Source organism: Lipotes vexillifer, unplaced genomic scaffold, assembly GCF_000442215.2.
Source record: "Lipotes vexillifer unplaced genomic scaffold, Lipotes_vexillifer_v1.1 scaffold742, whole genome shotgun sequence".
NCBI lineage: Eukaryota > Metazoa > Chordata > Mammalia > Artiodactyla > Lipotidae > Lipotes > Lipotes vexillifer.
Window position 1 is genome coordinate 2,426,963 of NW_006775459.1, and position 16,401 is coordinate 2,443,363.

The following is a 16,401-nucleotide window of genomic DNA, read 5'->3' on the forward strand; positions in this document are numbered from 1 at the left end:
AGCAGCTGGGCCCGTGAGCCATGGCCGCTGAGCCTGCGCGTCCAGAGCCTGTGCTCCGCAACGGGAGAGGCCACATCAGTGAGAGGCCCGCGTACCGCAAGAAAAAAAAAAAAAGCTAAATCCCTCTGCACATAGCTCAGTAATATCTGAATAGAATGGAAAAGGATAAAATATAATGTGGATTTAAAAATCATTAACAACTATACACCAATCTGAAATTACATTAAATCAATTTTTAAAAAGGCTTCAATTTGCAAACAGGTTTTTTGGGGTACATAGCCATTCTTCATTTTGGTCTCACATATAAATCAACAGAACAAGATTAGAATGAAAAGATTTCATTATAACAGCAGCTCAAAGTTTTAGAGTCACAAACTCTTTTGCAATATTTTATAATAACCATAAATGGAGTATAACCTTTAAAATTTGTGAATCACTGTATTGAACACCTGTAACTTACATATTATATGTCAACTATACCTCAATTTAAAAAAATAAAAGATAAAGCCTAAAAAAAAAAAAAAACCTGTGGCAAATCTACTAAAATCTATGGATCTTCTCAGAAAAAATACACATGTACACTAAATTCTGCAAGCAATTTTATGTGATTGACAGACATCCAAACTTTTCCACAAAAACAGATGCCCATGAACATCAGTTTAAGAACAATCATACAACAGTGATATAACCTCAGAATATTCCTTAGCAAAGCTGTTCACATGTACTTGGTTCCTTGGTCATATTAAAACTAATCACCTACCAAGATGAAACTACATATCAAATACTTTATTTGATTACTGGTAATACAAGAAATTACTTGATTAAATATTCTTAAGAGCTGAATGATAAGCTAGCTAGAACTGCAAAGCATAATGCCAAAAGTCCTATCCCTAAAGATCTAATTCCAGTTTAATTGGTGGCTCCCTACGACACATTAAAACTAGTTTACCTTGGGCTTCCCTGGTGGCACAGTGGTTAAGAATCTGCCTGCCAATGCAAGGGACATGGGGTCGAGCCCTGGCCTGGGAAGATCCCACATGCCGGGGAGCAACTAAGTCCGTGCGCTACAACTACTGAGCCTGAGATCTAGAGCCCGCAAGCCACAGCTACTGAGCCCACGTGCCACAACTACTGAAGCCTGCGCACCTAAAGCCCGTGCTCCACAATAAGAAGCCACGACAATGAGAAGCCCGTGCACCGCAACGAAGAGTAGCCCCCACTCACCACAACTAAACAAAGCTTGTACACAGCAATGAAGCCCCAACACAGCCAAAAGTAAATAAATAAATAAATAAATTTATATTTTAAAAAAAAACTAGTTTACCTAGCCAGGCAACTACATTGTTATGAAATTTAAAACTTTGTCATTAAAGAATAAAAGCAGAAATAATTCATTTTTTGTATCAGTGCTTTTTATTCCTATTTCCCTCGCACTGTTTCATATATAAAAGATGTTTGCTGAAAAAAAAAGAGAAAGTTTCCAATTGTTTTAAAACTTGATGGTAGTGAATAAGTTGATCTCAGTTCTTCTGTTTTGTATCAAAAGGCAAACCTCTTTGGTTTCTTTTTAGTTTTTAACCCCTCCCATCCACCTAAAACCAGCCCTAATATTGAATATTTAGTAGCAGAAAGGGCATGTGTTTTAGAGTCAGATATACCTATTGAAATCTGTCATGACATAACAAGCAACTTATGCTAGTTTCTCTAAATTTCTTCAGCTATAAAAAAGGGGGTATCATAGTACCCTGTAACTCTGTGAAGAGTAAGTAAATGTTTGGCATATACTAAACACTCAATAAAACTTAGTTTCTATAGGCACTCTATAAACCAAGCTCCCTACCAACATAACATAAAATCTAACAAAATGAATATTGCTAATTATTTGTTGACCTAAATCACAAATAACTTTTAACCTCTTACAGAAGGCACAGTATTAGGTGCTGGCAATATAAAGTCAAAGTAAACATGAACCTTTTTCTTAAGCAGCTTAAGGTCTAGAAAGAAGACAGCCAAGTAAATTAACATTTTCTGTTTTAGTGTGATAAGCACACCAACAAAACTGACAATAGAAATATGCAATAATGTCTCACTTTTCAGAACAGCAACAGTGGGAGATGTATTTAGGTGCATATAAAGATATATGTTTACTTATATATATATATATATATAAGTATGTACATGTGTACACTTTATGGCATGATTTTGTAATTGTACTTTCTTCTAATTTAGGTGCTTTAATGAAAGTGATAATAATCCTGTTCTACAGAGCTGAAAATTAATTTTCAAAAACTCTGTAATTTTAGAGTGTTCATCGTGAAAAGTCTAGAATGCATAAAAATGAAATTTTAAAAGTCAGTTAATAATTCCATGACCCAGTGGCAGAACTACTGGTTGTAGTTCTTAGTTGTGGAATTATTGGATTGTATTTCCTACTAGTCCCTTTACTAGATATTTTCCCAAATTTTTGAGCTACTTTATATGTGTATTATGTGTGAGTAGAAATCAGTTTTTGGAAAAAAATGTGTATCCTGCACATTTTTTTCCAAGAGTATAAATGAATGACTGATCTGTCCCCTTCTCTTCACTTAGTCAAATTCTGTTTCAGTCTTCAATGCTGCTTCAAATACATATATGTCTTCAAATACATATATGTATGTCCCCCATCTGATTATGGGTTTAGGTCTGAAACCATGTCTCATTCACTCATTTGGAGAGAGACAATCGACAAATCAACAAATAAATATATGTTAGGAAGACCTCCCTAATATGGTGACATTTGAGTAGAAATCTGAATTAATGAGGAAACCAGCCATGGGGTTATATGACAAGAGCATTCCAGACAAGAAACAAACTCTAAAGGCCCTAAAACATAAATATTTGGCAGATTTCACATGATCAAGGAAAAGTAAAGAGAACATTGCAGCTGGAGCAGAGCAAGCAAGTAAAGGAAAAATGGTAAAAAATAAAGTTGGAGAAATAGCTAAGATACATACAAAGGACTGAGAAGCCACAGTAAGAATTTTCAATTTTATTAAATGTGATTGGATTGCTTTTAAGAGAACAGGAGAAGAAGTAGAGACAAGCTGTATTGACAATTCTTTTGAAGGGCTTTGTTATAAAGGTAGGCAAAGGCTTTCTTTTTTGTTTTCTCTTCTGATATATGAACGGTACTTACAAACACTAGAAATAGAACAGGCTAGTTGTTAATAGTATGGATTCTGGAGCCAAAAACACTTGGTGTTAAATCTTAACTCCAGTAGCTGTGTGACCTTGAGCAAGTTAATTAACCCTCTAAGAGCCTCAGTAAATTGTACCTATCTTTCAAGTTGTTTTACAGATTAAATTATATTTAGAAAGTTCTTATATCCCACCGCTCAGGCAATACTCCATACCAATTTTATCAAAATATTTGGGAGAAAGGCCCAGCTATTTTTAAGGCTTCTCAGATTCTAATGTGCACCCAAGTTTGAGAACCCCTGTACAACTCAAAAAAAGGAGGGGGAGTGTAGCACAATGGAAGTACATGGCAAGCAAAACCTGTGTTTGCCATTGTTAGGAGAGCATGCTATTACTACAGGAGATCTGATAAAAAAGGAGACAAAGCTGATGAAGCGGAGTCTTTGTCTTCTTGATGCTTGGCACATCTCAAGTACCCAAAAAATATTCCCTCACAAACCTTTCCTTAACAATTTCCAAGATTTCTTCTCTGAATCATTCATTTTGCCCTTTGGTCACCTCTAACCTTGGCATTATTCAGCTGTTTTGCTTGTGTACATCTCTTCAAAACACGATAAGCTTCAAGAGAATGAACATTTATTCACCATTGCTACCTGTTATGTACTTAATTTGTTAACCCAGAGCCTCCCAACACATTGCCTCACCATGAATGAATACTTTAAGTATGTCAAGTATGGCAGCTGGAACCCCCTGGCCAGTTGCCTCCACCACCACTCTCTTCAGTTTCTCCTGGAAACACTGTACAAATACTGTCACTTTCTATGAATACTCTAATATGAAAAAAGTTGGGAAGCAGTTATGACTTTGTGATTTAACATTATTCTTAGCAATCCTGGGATTAGAGATATTTTCCTCGTTTTACAAATGTTTGCAATATATAGATAAATGTCCATCATTTGATTATAAATGAGGACTTGAAGCTCAGAAAGTTCAAGAAATTTGACTGTAACCACACACCCAATAAGACCTGTAAAAAGAAATCAAATACAGGTCTGTTTAAACCAAAGGCCATCATGATCACTTAAGGGCAAAATCAGGGCTCCACAGTCCTTACCACAGTATTATACATATTAAATAAATACTTATAAAACTAAAAGTATGAAATAAATGTATTTTTTGTTTCCCCTACCCAAGTGATACGTATACTGTAGTACAAGATGAAATTTTATGGGCATGATGGCAAATCCAGGATATTCTGAATGAATTGCTATTTCACCTGAACCCCTGACAAACCAAATTTACCTTATGCATTTCCACATTATTTAGCATTTCGATGAACCTACATCCTCCATTATGAATTCCAAAACATATAACTGGCCTTAAAGATATTACATTATTCAAGTATCAAAGTTGAGCCTTTCTTATTTTTAAGATTCTTTCTATAGCAGTAGTCCCATAACAAACTGGCTACATCAGAATTATCTGGGACATCTGTAAAAACTCAAGTTAATAGACCTCTCACAAATTTTCTACAGCAGCATTTCTTAACCAGATAATCTATATTTTAACAAAAAGTGGAGCCAGGTTTGGTAATGTTTAAATTTGTGCAAAAGACAAATACCTATTAAGGCTGATTTCTAAATTTGAAATTAGTATCATGCTACTAAAAAGTACCCACACTCAAAGCACTGGTTCTCAAACTCTAGAATGCACTCAAATCACCTGGAGGGCTTGTTAAACGACTAAACTAAAAAGCCTGGAAGTCATGCCTTTGCTAACCCCCAAATAACATCAGCACCCTCTTCCATCCTCTATGTTCCACAGCATTTTGGACCTATCTTTACAAATATGTTTCCACTACAGTTATAGTTTTCCTCCCCAACTTTTTATTGTGAAAAATTTCAAATATTCACAGAAATTGAAATAACAGTTCACTGTAAACACCCATATACCCACTACTGGACTCAACAATTGCTCTACCATTTGAAAGTAAGTTGTAGACATCAATGTGTCATCTCTAAATGCTTTACTATGCATCTCCTAAAAATAAGGACATGCTCTTACAAAACCACAGTATCATTTCCACATAAGAACATTAATAGTTCCACAATACTATTCATATGTAGTTGCATGGGAGCTTTTAGAGAACGAGGATACCATCTATATATTCCCAGTACTTAATTGGTGCATAGCACTTATTTGGGTAATGAATAAGTGTTCCACCAATTGTTAAGTTTAATACCCTCACAACAACTACCCTGCAAGTCGTGAGTTTAAAACTTAAACAGCAAGCTTTGATTGTACAACCTGCACCTTCTGCCCACCAGTTTAATCACCTGCTTTAAACAAACCCATGCAAGTTTAAGTATTTTGGTTTCTGAACTATTTAATTCTACATCAATACTGAAGCTCCATGAAGACAGACATCACATCTGTCTGCCTTCAGACACCTAAACAGGCATACCAAATATTTTTCTAATGAACACTTTCAGCTACTGAAAATGTTAGTGAAGAAGTTGGAAGCAATGAAGCACAACGGTAGGACAATGGTAATGTAATAGTTAAGAATACAGATTTTGAAGTATGAAAAACCTGTTTTCTAGTACAGGCTTGTTCAAACGTTTACTAGTAGCAAAAATTTACTAGAGCAAGTTAAGTGAGGCTTAGAGATAAGGCTCAGTTCCTACCTCTGTAAAATGAGAATAATAATCTAATGCACCTCATGGAATTGTTGAGAGAAGTATATGAGAAACTATGTAAAGCACTTGGCACACATAAGAACTCAGCGAATGGCAGCTACCATTATTTTTTTATTTGCTTGAAACAAAACCTTTATTTTTCATGAAGAATTTTCAGTAGCAACGCAAAACCCTATCCCACTGCAGAGCAAGGATGCTAGGTGCCTAAGTCAGCAAGGAGGCTTCCTACTTCCACAACTAAGCTTTTCAATACTCTAAAGCCAAGGTAAGTATCATCCACGGGACTCCAAAGGTCGCAAACTCCCAGGAAGTCCTAGTAAATGAGATCCAGTGGTCATCACCCTCGCCCCTTCTCCCTCGAAGCGCGCGAGGATGCAACACTCCAACCGATTAGGGGCGGCAGTGACCTGCAGCCTCCTTCTCTACTCTGGAAAGCTGCAACGGAAGGGGCTTTTGGTCTCTTGTAGTGGAGTGGAGAAGGCGAGGAGCAGAAGGACAAAGACTGAGGAATGAAAATGAAAATAGTCATCTCTACCCACAGCAGTCCCCAAACTCGAGACTGCCTACTTCGGTGGAACGAGACCGCAGCCTGGCGTACCAGCCAGAACCTCGGCAGTTCCCTTCGAGCTAAGATGAAACCTCCGGTATCTCAAACCCAAGAAATGGAAAAGGGAAGTAATGGAGGAGAAAAAGAAATTAAGACACGGAAGGACCCTCAAGGCTGTACTGTCACTCCTCCACACCCACGCTGCCTCTCTGGCACATGCCCCTAGGAGGAGCGCGTGTCTAGGCTCCCCCAGAGCGCAGCAGGAGACAAAACAACCTGCCCAGCAGCAGCCGCAAACCTCGGGGAACCAGGTTCCGCATCTTGATTCCTTCGGTCACTGGGCCCGCACCTGCCACGGCTGCGGTCGTCACGCGAACTGCAGGAAATGACCACGCCCATTCAGGCCTCCGTTTCCCCTTTAACCCCCGGGACAGAACTGAGGTGTTCATCAAAGAGACTCCAGCTGTTAGCTTGAACCTGGGTCTTCTCTCTTCAATGGCAGCTGGAAGGCCACAGAGAAATACTGTAGGCAACACTACACCTCGCCGAACCCTGGTCACGCCTCTTCCCCTCCTGCCTTGGGTCTCACACAGAAACCTCACCGGGCGGAACGATTTCCGGCAAGAACCAACGATCCGCCCTAACCTTTTCTGACCGAAGCTCCGAGGCCCTCTCTTAACCACACGGGTAGTTCCGCTTCCGGCAGCACCACATAAATCGCGAGAGGAAGCTTAAATCTTGACGCTTGCGTTTAGGACCACTTCGGTGAGTGGTCGTTTTGGTGTGTTCACACTTGATGATTTTTTAAAATGAGGCGTGAGCTGACAGTAATTTCAAAACCATTCGCGTCAACTAGTTTAAAGAACGGTTTAACTGACTTTGTGGAGATTACGCAGGCGCCCTTGGAGCGGGCGGGCCTTGCTTGGGCGTTGCGATGCCCGCGACAGCTGAGCAGAAAAGGGACGTGTTCCGTTGTCGGGCCTAGGGAAGTGCCTTCTGCGTGTGACCGAGTTTTACTTATTGGTCATTTTCTTATCTACGCTAAATTTAGCTGGACCTTGCCCTTAAGAATTAGTTAACGAGTAACCCAGACTCTGGAAATGCGCCCTCAGAGTAGCAAATTCAGAAGTTGAGTGCTGCCTTTGGCTGACAGTAAAGAATTCTCCTTACTTTAATCATAGTTGTCATTTAATCTTTTGCCCCAGATTAAAATCTCCTGTGGCGGGGAGAAATGCGAGTTTAAGGGAGAATCTTGCCCTGTTGTTTTAAAGGAAAATTACTATCTCTGTGGATGTTCTTTAAATGAGCATTTCTGAATCAAAGTAGAGAAATAATTTTTAAAATTTAAATTCATTTATCACACGTGGCTTAATGTGTATGCATATGGAGATGAAGGCGTTTTTGTTAAATGAATTTGCACGTTGAAGTGAAGCAGATTATAGGGAAGTGTATTGTGTAATTAGATTTCCCAGTCGTTTTCGTTACATAAAATTGTGCACTTCCAATTTTTCAGAGATTATAATAGAATAATTCGGAAGTAAAATTAATGATCCCAAGTAAATATGTTTATCGAAATATTATAGATTTTAAGTTTTAAAGTTGGGACATATGTGTATTATAATCTTTAGAAGCTTAAATTGGGTTTTGCCCTTGGTGAAACACAGTTAAATCCTAATTTTATTTAAAGTGGTACCTAACTGCCTTTATTGCACACACAAGATAAAATTATTAAAGGAATCAAGTAATAAGTATTTACACCTACAATAAGTATTCATTGATTTCATCTAATGTTGTACCAGGGACATAGTGTAAAAAGCTCAACCAAATTTGATCCTGACAGTTCCTCAGTTAGGATTTGTAACAAGACACCTTTACTGCCTTTTCTCATCCCTACATATTTTAATACACGAGTAATTATTTTTTTAAGAATTCTTGAAAATATGAGCATATCCAAAAAAGGTGTAATGTAATCTTCGTGTTTATAACTCAAACCACTTAATTCTCCCTTGTAAATGATACCTTTGTTTAATAATATTTGGGAACAGGAAGATATTTATCTTTGTTCTGAGTATTATAGCCTAAAGCCATTTGCTCATATTAACTATATTGGATGGTTTCTAGGGACCAAATAGTTCTTTTGAAAAGGAAAAAACTATTAGTTCTTTAAGTTGTACCTATATATAAATAGCAAACATTAGCAGGAAACTTTTAACCTTCCACTTAGAGGACTATACTTTTTGTGAACTGATTTTTCTTTCTTTTTCGTTTTCTATTTCTCCTTGTCATCTGTCTTTACTGCCAGAACCGCAATCTTGTGAAACCAATTAGACTAAAAACTCATTATAAAGTATACAACTCTTGATTCTTCTGGGTTTCCTGTTTAGCAGTAAAACGTAAATAAACATTGCTATGAAACATTAATCTCGTTCCATTAATGAAAGGAACGAGATTTTAAAATCTTTTTTTCCTTGAGGATAATGGTTTTGAGATAAGAAAGTTCTCTGCTACTTTGAACAGTTTTATATGGATAATAATAATACTTAAAACATTTTAACAATAATTATAATTGCTTTATCATTTGCAAATGACTTTTCAAATTCATAATTATCTCATTGATCTTCATAATTGTGAAAGAGGAAAGGTAAGTATTATTTCCTTTTTGTCAAACATGGATACTGAGACAGGTAACTGTCACATGCTAGAAATTCTGACTCCTAAAAACCGTACCTTCTTAGACAGGCCCTACTTGTAGTACCATATATCAATACATGCAAGTGAGGTAATGTTTTCTGAAGTGAAATAATAGTCACCTTTGGAAAATGTGCTCTTTTTAAATTCAATGCTACCTCTCCTCTCACGAAATGCAAGTAATTCTTACTCATTTACAAATAGTTGAATGTCCACTGTGTCCTGAATACTATGTGAAACAATGTAATCATTAAAAACTAACAAGACCTTCTCATTCCTCATTTATAACCTAAATTATTTATTACAAAAATCACTTTATAACTTTTCTAGCAGAGGCCTGAACCAAGTATTATGAAAGCTGAGGATGACAAATAATTAAATTAGTGTCGGGGGATGGACCACGAAATTTGAAGCAACAGAGACCAAGGTTTAAATTTAAGTCAGTGGATGCATTCACTAACTGTGTTGCCTTGAGTAAAGTGGATGATCTCTCTGAACCTCCATTTTCTTATCTCTAAAACAGATGTAAACCTAGTACCTGCTCCATAGCATGTTGTGAGGATCATCACAGTAAAGTGCTGTATAAATGTTTGCTATTATTTTTAAAATCTGCGTTTGTAGTTATTTTTCAAAAATCATTTCAAAAAATTGTTTCCTCTCTTTATAGTTTTGGCTTTTCCAGATGTCATAAAAAGACTGGCATATAGTATGTATGTAGCCTTTTGTGTCTGCTTTCACTTAATACAATGATTTTGAGATTCCTCCCTATTGTTAAATGTATTTGTAGTTCCTTTTTGCTGAGTGGTATTCCACTGTGTGGATCTACCACAGTTTGTTTATCCATTCACCTGTTGATGAACTTCTGGATTGTATTCAGGTTTTGGCTGTTATGAATAAAGCTTCTAGAAACATTCACATACAGATTTTTGTGTGAACATATACTTTCATTTCTCTTGGGTTAAAACTGTTTTCCAACGTGTTTACACCATTTTTTATTCTTACCAGCAGTGCTTTTCATGCTTGGTAGTACTTAGTATTGCCAGGTTTTGTTTGTTTTTGTTGTTTTTTGCCATTTTGGTGGATTTGTAGTGGTATCTTATTGTGGTTTTAATTTGCGTTTTTATTGTCTAATGGTGTTGAACATCTTTCCATGTTTTTATTTGCTAACCGTATCTTCTTTGATGAAGTGTCTGTTCACACCTATTGCCCACTTTAAAAATTGGATTGTTTGTTTTCTTATTATTGAGATTTGAGAATTCTTTATAAATTCTGGACCCAGGTTTTTCATTATATACGTGTACTGCAAATACTTTCTCTGGGCTGTGATTTCTCTATCTTCTTAAATTAAAACAGAAGTTTTAATTTTTTCTTTTATGGGTTCTTTCTGTTTGTTATCCGAGAGTCATTGCCTAGCCTAAGCGCTCAAAAATTTTCTTTTTTGTTGTCTTCTAGAAGTTCTATAACTTTAGGTGTTACATTTAGGTCTGTGACTGTTGTGAATAATTTTAATTTCTTCATATGGTGCAAGATATGAGTTGAGATTCATGTTTTTTCACATGGATGTTTAGTTAGTTGCTCCAGCATCATTTGTTATAAATATTATCCTTTATTGAATTACCTTGGCACCTATGTCAAAAATCAGTAAACACCATTTCTGTGTGGCTATATTTCTGGACACTCTATTCTGTTCTGTAGATCAATGGCTGTCATTTTGCCAGTACCACACAATTTTGATTACTATAACATTAAAGTAAGTCTTGAAACCAGGTAATGTAAAATTTTTCAACTATATTCTTGTTTTTCAAACTTGTTTTAGCTATTCTGAGTCCTTTGGTTTTCCGTATCAATTTTAGAATCAGCTTGTCAGTTCCTACAAAAGAGCTTGTTGGGTTTCTGATTGCATTGCATTGATTCTATAGATCAGTTTGTGGAGAATTGACATCTTAGTGAGCTTATCCAGTTCTTTTCTCATTGTTAGGGTAGGAGTGACTTTTTTTTTCCAGCTTTCTGCATTCTAGGCAGAAGCCTATATGGGAATTTTTAAATGCTGTTTCAGAAAGGAGTAATTTACTTCCATTGTTGAGCGTTATAATTTACCAGTCAATTTCAATCTGAATTAACCACTTGAAGTCTTTTTTCTTATCTGGAAAATGGGATATTGAATCACAGTCACTGGGCTTCCTTTTGGTGCTATATTAATGTGTTCTTTAGTCAAGATCTAATTTTTCAGTGTGTGATGTGGTATATTTAATTTTTCAAAAATCTGTTCATCTTTCCCTCCTTCTTGAAGATTAAATGTATTTTAATATCCTTTGCTATATTATAATTGTGTGAAAGATGGAAAAGAATAGAAATAATGAAATAAACTAACTCTCCTGTTAATAATGATTGGCCTTTCAAATTAGAAAGCCTTATTTCCTGAACTTTTTGGAAATTAGAAGTACACATCATCAAGAATGATGTGTATGTTTTAAGAAGTGTAAAAATTAATTTTACAAAGAGAAAATGAGATAAGAAACCTTTTTCTTCTGTGAAATTACCTCTTGCCTTTTTTCTTTATTTAGGAAGTGCTTAGAAAAGAGATATATGGGATTGACCTGATAGGTGCTTTTTGTTATACACTTAGAGAACTTAGTATTAGCATTGTCATCTGCAAGGTTTTTTTGATTCCAGTTAAAGGAATGTCGAAAACTTTTAGTCTGTAACTCTGAGCGACCTATAATTTATAAATATCAGTGTTATTTAACATCCAAAAATTTAACTTAATAAATCCAGTTTGTATTCACTTGTTAAATGCCTTAACTCTGAATTGTCAAGCTGTGTGCCAAGGCTTCCTAGGGCGTCATAGTGAATTCACATTGTAAATTTCATTTACAATGAAACATTGTAAACTTTCAAAGGAAACACAGGTTTATTCAACATCTATCATATCCCTTGTGGACCACTAGTTCACAGTTTCAACATTAGGTCACACTACATTCCTTTTTTTTATATCTTTGCAAAACTGGTTTTTGAATGTTTGCCGTGGTAATAATGCATATACGGTACGAAAATCAGTACGGAAGAAGAAATGAGGGTGGCAGTGTCTAATCTAATTCCAAGGTTTGAGAAGTTGTACACTGACCAGAGGTGCAGGCATGCCATTAGTAAGTAACTATAGTGACCTCAATGCTGTAGACAATGTTTGTGTCCCCCCAAAATTCATGTGTTAAAATTCTAACCCCTAATGTGATGGTATTAGTAGGTGGCATCTTTGGTAGATGATTAAATCCTGAGGGTAGAACTCTCTCAAGAATGGGTTAAGTGTCTTTATAAGAGAGAGCTCAGAGAGCTCCTGAACCCCTTCTACCATGTGAGGACATAGCAAAGATGCCATTTATGAACCAGGAAGCAAGCTGTTACCAGACACCGAATCCACCAGATTGTTCTTGAACTTCCCAATCTCTAGAATTATCAGAAACAAATGTTTGTTATTATTAAGCCACCTAGTCTATAATAAATTACCATAGCAGCCCAAATGGACTAAGATACCCAGAAGGGAAATGGGAGGCGTATGGTGGGAACTTAGAAGAGAGAGGTTTTTAAGTATAAGGGCAAGATATAGACATCACTGTGCTTTATGCAGACATTCATGTTTTCCAATGGCCAATTTTTTTCTACCAGTTACAATTACCCACATCCCTCTGTGTTTTAGTATGGTGTATCACATTGATTGATTTGCGTACATTGAAGAATCCATGTATCCCCTGGGATAAACCTCTGTGTTTTAGGACCTGTACTTCCTTTGAGGTGTGAGAGTTTGGTCTTTTGCTCCTGCGGGCTTTTTAGAGGCCTGAAGAGGCTTCTCCCCTTTTCTTTTTAATGTCCTTCAGGAAATTTTGCAACCTTTACTGGTCTCTGAAATGGACGTAACAAAGGATTTTACCTTTTTAAAATAAATTTCATCCTCCTACAGGTACCATGCTCCCAGTGTCTAGGCTGGGATGTTTTAACGTTTTCTTTTAGGTGATTTAGAACATTGGTGGTCCCAAAAGCCATTAAGGGAAAACAAGAATTTGGGGTCATTTATAGTATATTATAAATTTTACAGAATATAGACCATAATGATTTAATGTAAACTAAGAAAGGACGGGTCCTTCTATCTCTTGGACTTGGAAGAGCTTGCGTCAGTGTATCCTAGAGATGAAAATAAGACAGAAAAATGATTTTTGCCTGTTTTTTGGTTGATTTTTTAAGAGTTAAGGAGAATTATTAATAATACAGAACTAGAATGACAGGCAGGCAAATGGATAGGTAGACTGACAGTCTATATTCCATACTTAAAACCACACACGTCTTCCTAAATTGAAAATTGATGAAGGGTGGAAGTTTGCCACAGAATCTTTTGGCACAGGAAAGGCTGTAGATAGGATGACATGAAAATAAAGGTATTTTCTATTGTCTATTGTCTATTGTCACAGATTTCACAGTTAGTTTGAAAAGCACTGAGATTTAGAGCAACACGGAAGTGGAAAACAACAGAAGTGTCTATAGGGCAAGGACTGAGTATACACAGGGTAAAACCTCTTGATGCCTTTACTGTTTCCGGTTAGGGGTATTTTGACTATAAAACATCTATGAAAATTTTTATACACGTCTTCTGATACTCATATACTCATTTCACTACGATATAAACTTAAAAATAGAATTGCCAAGTCCTTAGGGTAGACATGTTTAGCTTTAGATGTCCATTTTCCAAGGTGGCTGTACCATTTTACACTTCCACAAACAGTGTATGAGAGTTTCGGTTACCTGTCCTCACAACCCCTGGTGTTGTCTGTTTTTAAATTCAGCCTTTTTAATAGTGTGTAGTTGTAAATCATTTTGGCTTTAATTTGCATTGCCCTAGGGGTAATGATGTTGAGCACATTTTCACTTGCTTATTAACCATTTGGATATTCACTTCTTTGAAATGTCATGTAAGATTTTTTTCCCCATTTTTTTTTTTTTTGGCGGTACGCGGGCCTCTCACTGTTGTGGCCTCTCCCGTTGTGGAGCACAGGCTCCGGACGCGCAGGCTCAGCGGCCATGGCTCACGGGCCTAGCCTGTGGCATGTGGGATCTTCCCAGACAGGGTACGAACCCGTGTCCCCTGCATCAGCAGGTGGACTCTCAACCACTGCGCCACCAGGGAAGCCCCTCCCCATTTTTTTGTATTGAGTTTTATCCTTTTCTTCTTGATTTTGTAGTAGTTAATTATATATGCTGTGTATGAGTCTTTCATGAGATATATATATATATAAGGTATCTTCTCCCAATCTGTGGATTACCCTTTCCCTTCTTAATGGCCTTTAATGAACAGGTTTTGATTTTAATGAAATCCAACGTGTTATAATTTTTTTCTTTTATGAATAGTGCTTTTTGTGTCCTGTTTAAGAAATCTTTGTTTATCCTAAGGTTTTGAAGATCTTCTTCTGTGTTTTCTTCCAGAAGTTTTATAGTTTACTTTTCACTTTTAGGTTTATGATTTGTCTGGAATTACTTTTGTTGATGTAGGTAGGTGGTCAGTATTAATTTTTTTTTCTGATAGAGATATCCAATTGCTTCAGCATCATTTATCAAAAAGACCATCTCTTCCCCCATTGTATTGATGCCTTTGTTGTAAATTAATTGAGTGCATACATGTGGATTTAATTCTGGACTCCCTATTCTATTTCAGTGACCTGTTTGTCTATCCATAAGTATTGGCTTATGCCAATACTTCACTGTCTTATTTACTGTAGTTTCATAGATGGTCTTAAAATCTGATCCATTCATTTTTGAGATGTTTTAGAAACTGTGATAAGGTACATTTGTTTGATTTAGGGGTACAACTATTTATTATAAAATGAAAAAAATTATGTATTTAATGGAACGTGAATTAAACAGAATAAGCTAATTGTTTTATAGAGATAATTGACCTGTTTTTTAGGTTATGATAGGAGAGAATTAGCTTTGCAGAACCTTTGCTTTTAAAATGGCTTATACTTTATGCTAACCTAAGGTTAAGGGATGTTAGAAATGTACTGATATCCCAAAGTTATGAAAAGATCAGAAAGATGGTTATTAAATGTGCAAAGTGCTGTATCATTGGGAAAGAGACTTAATAAGCTTTTTAAGCCATAGTTTATAAGCATGGTCTATTCTGCTTTGTTCTAACATTCTCTCTGCAGTAATATTTTCTCGTAGCCTTATCCCTGCATCTTCTAGTGGTCAGTAAGCATCTATATTGTTTTTGGAAATTCAGAATTTTAAGCATTTGTATCAATTATAGTTCTAGCAGGAAACAGAAGATATACTCTGCTAGGATTTTAAAGAAAATTTAATGAAGTTCCTGTTTATAAACATATGATGGAAAGGGTCAAAGAATCCAACATGGCACCTGGAGACTAGCAACAGCAGAAAATAGCAACCACCTCTAGGGCTGAAGCAGCAAGAAGAAATGTTGTTACAGACTTCCAGTGAGAACTAGAGACACAGAAGATGGGCTTCCTGACAGGAGCTATGATTGTAGAGGGTTGCAGCTTAAACCAAGGAAGGAGCCGGGAAATAAATATCCTGACCTCTTTCTTCTGCCATGTGATTTGCCTGCTCGTACCTCCCATTGGACAAGTCCAACCATTAAACTATAAATGCAGTCTGTAAGGGTCAGTCTTTCAGGGTACAGCAGCAGGGAGAGAAAGGCCAAACATGTATCTGGATCAGCGGGATGGTGGCAAACAGAATAACCAGCACAGAATAGTTCGTTTTGACTGAAAATATGAGGGAAAAGCTTTTTTCTTTTGAATGTAGTAATGGTTTTCCATATGGCTTAGGGTCTAAAATAGAGAAGTTTTGTTTTGGCCAGTCTAGCCAGGTTTTTCTTTATAACATAGGGAAAGTACACACAAAACAAAAATCATTTCTGTTCAAGAAAAATTAGCTTAAATGTAGTTCAGAAGAGTGTATGAGATCTAGCATAGCTAAATATCTTCTTTGCCATTTATCATTTGAACATTTCTAAAATGTATCTTTCTCATAAATGATTTGAGAATTTTTTGCATTTTGCAATGACCGTGAATATATTTAGAAGTAATATAAAATTACATTTTCCCTCTTATAAGCTGTCATTTGTTTAAATGTCACATAACAGAACTATCCTATGTAAGTAACATTTCAGTTGATGGTAATAGAGACTTTAAGCAAAACTTTTTGAAGTGTGCTTGTTCATTTCCTTTTTTCCCAGTATGTGGAAATTTTTCAGTATTTCTTTTCACATGGAAAGAGACAAGA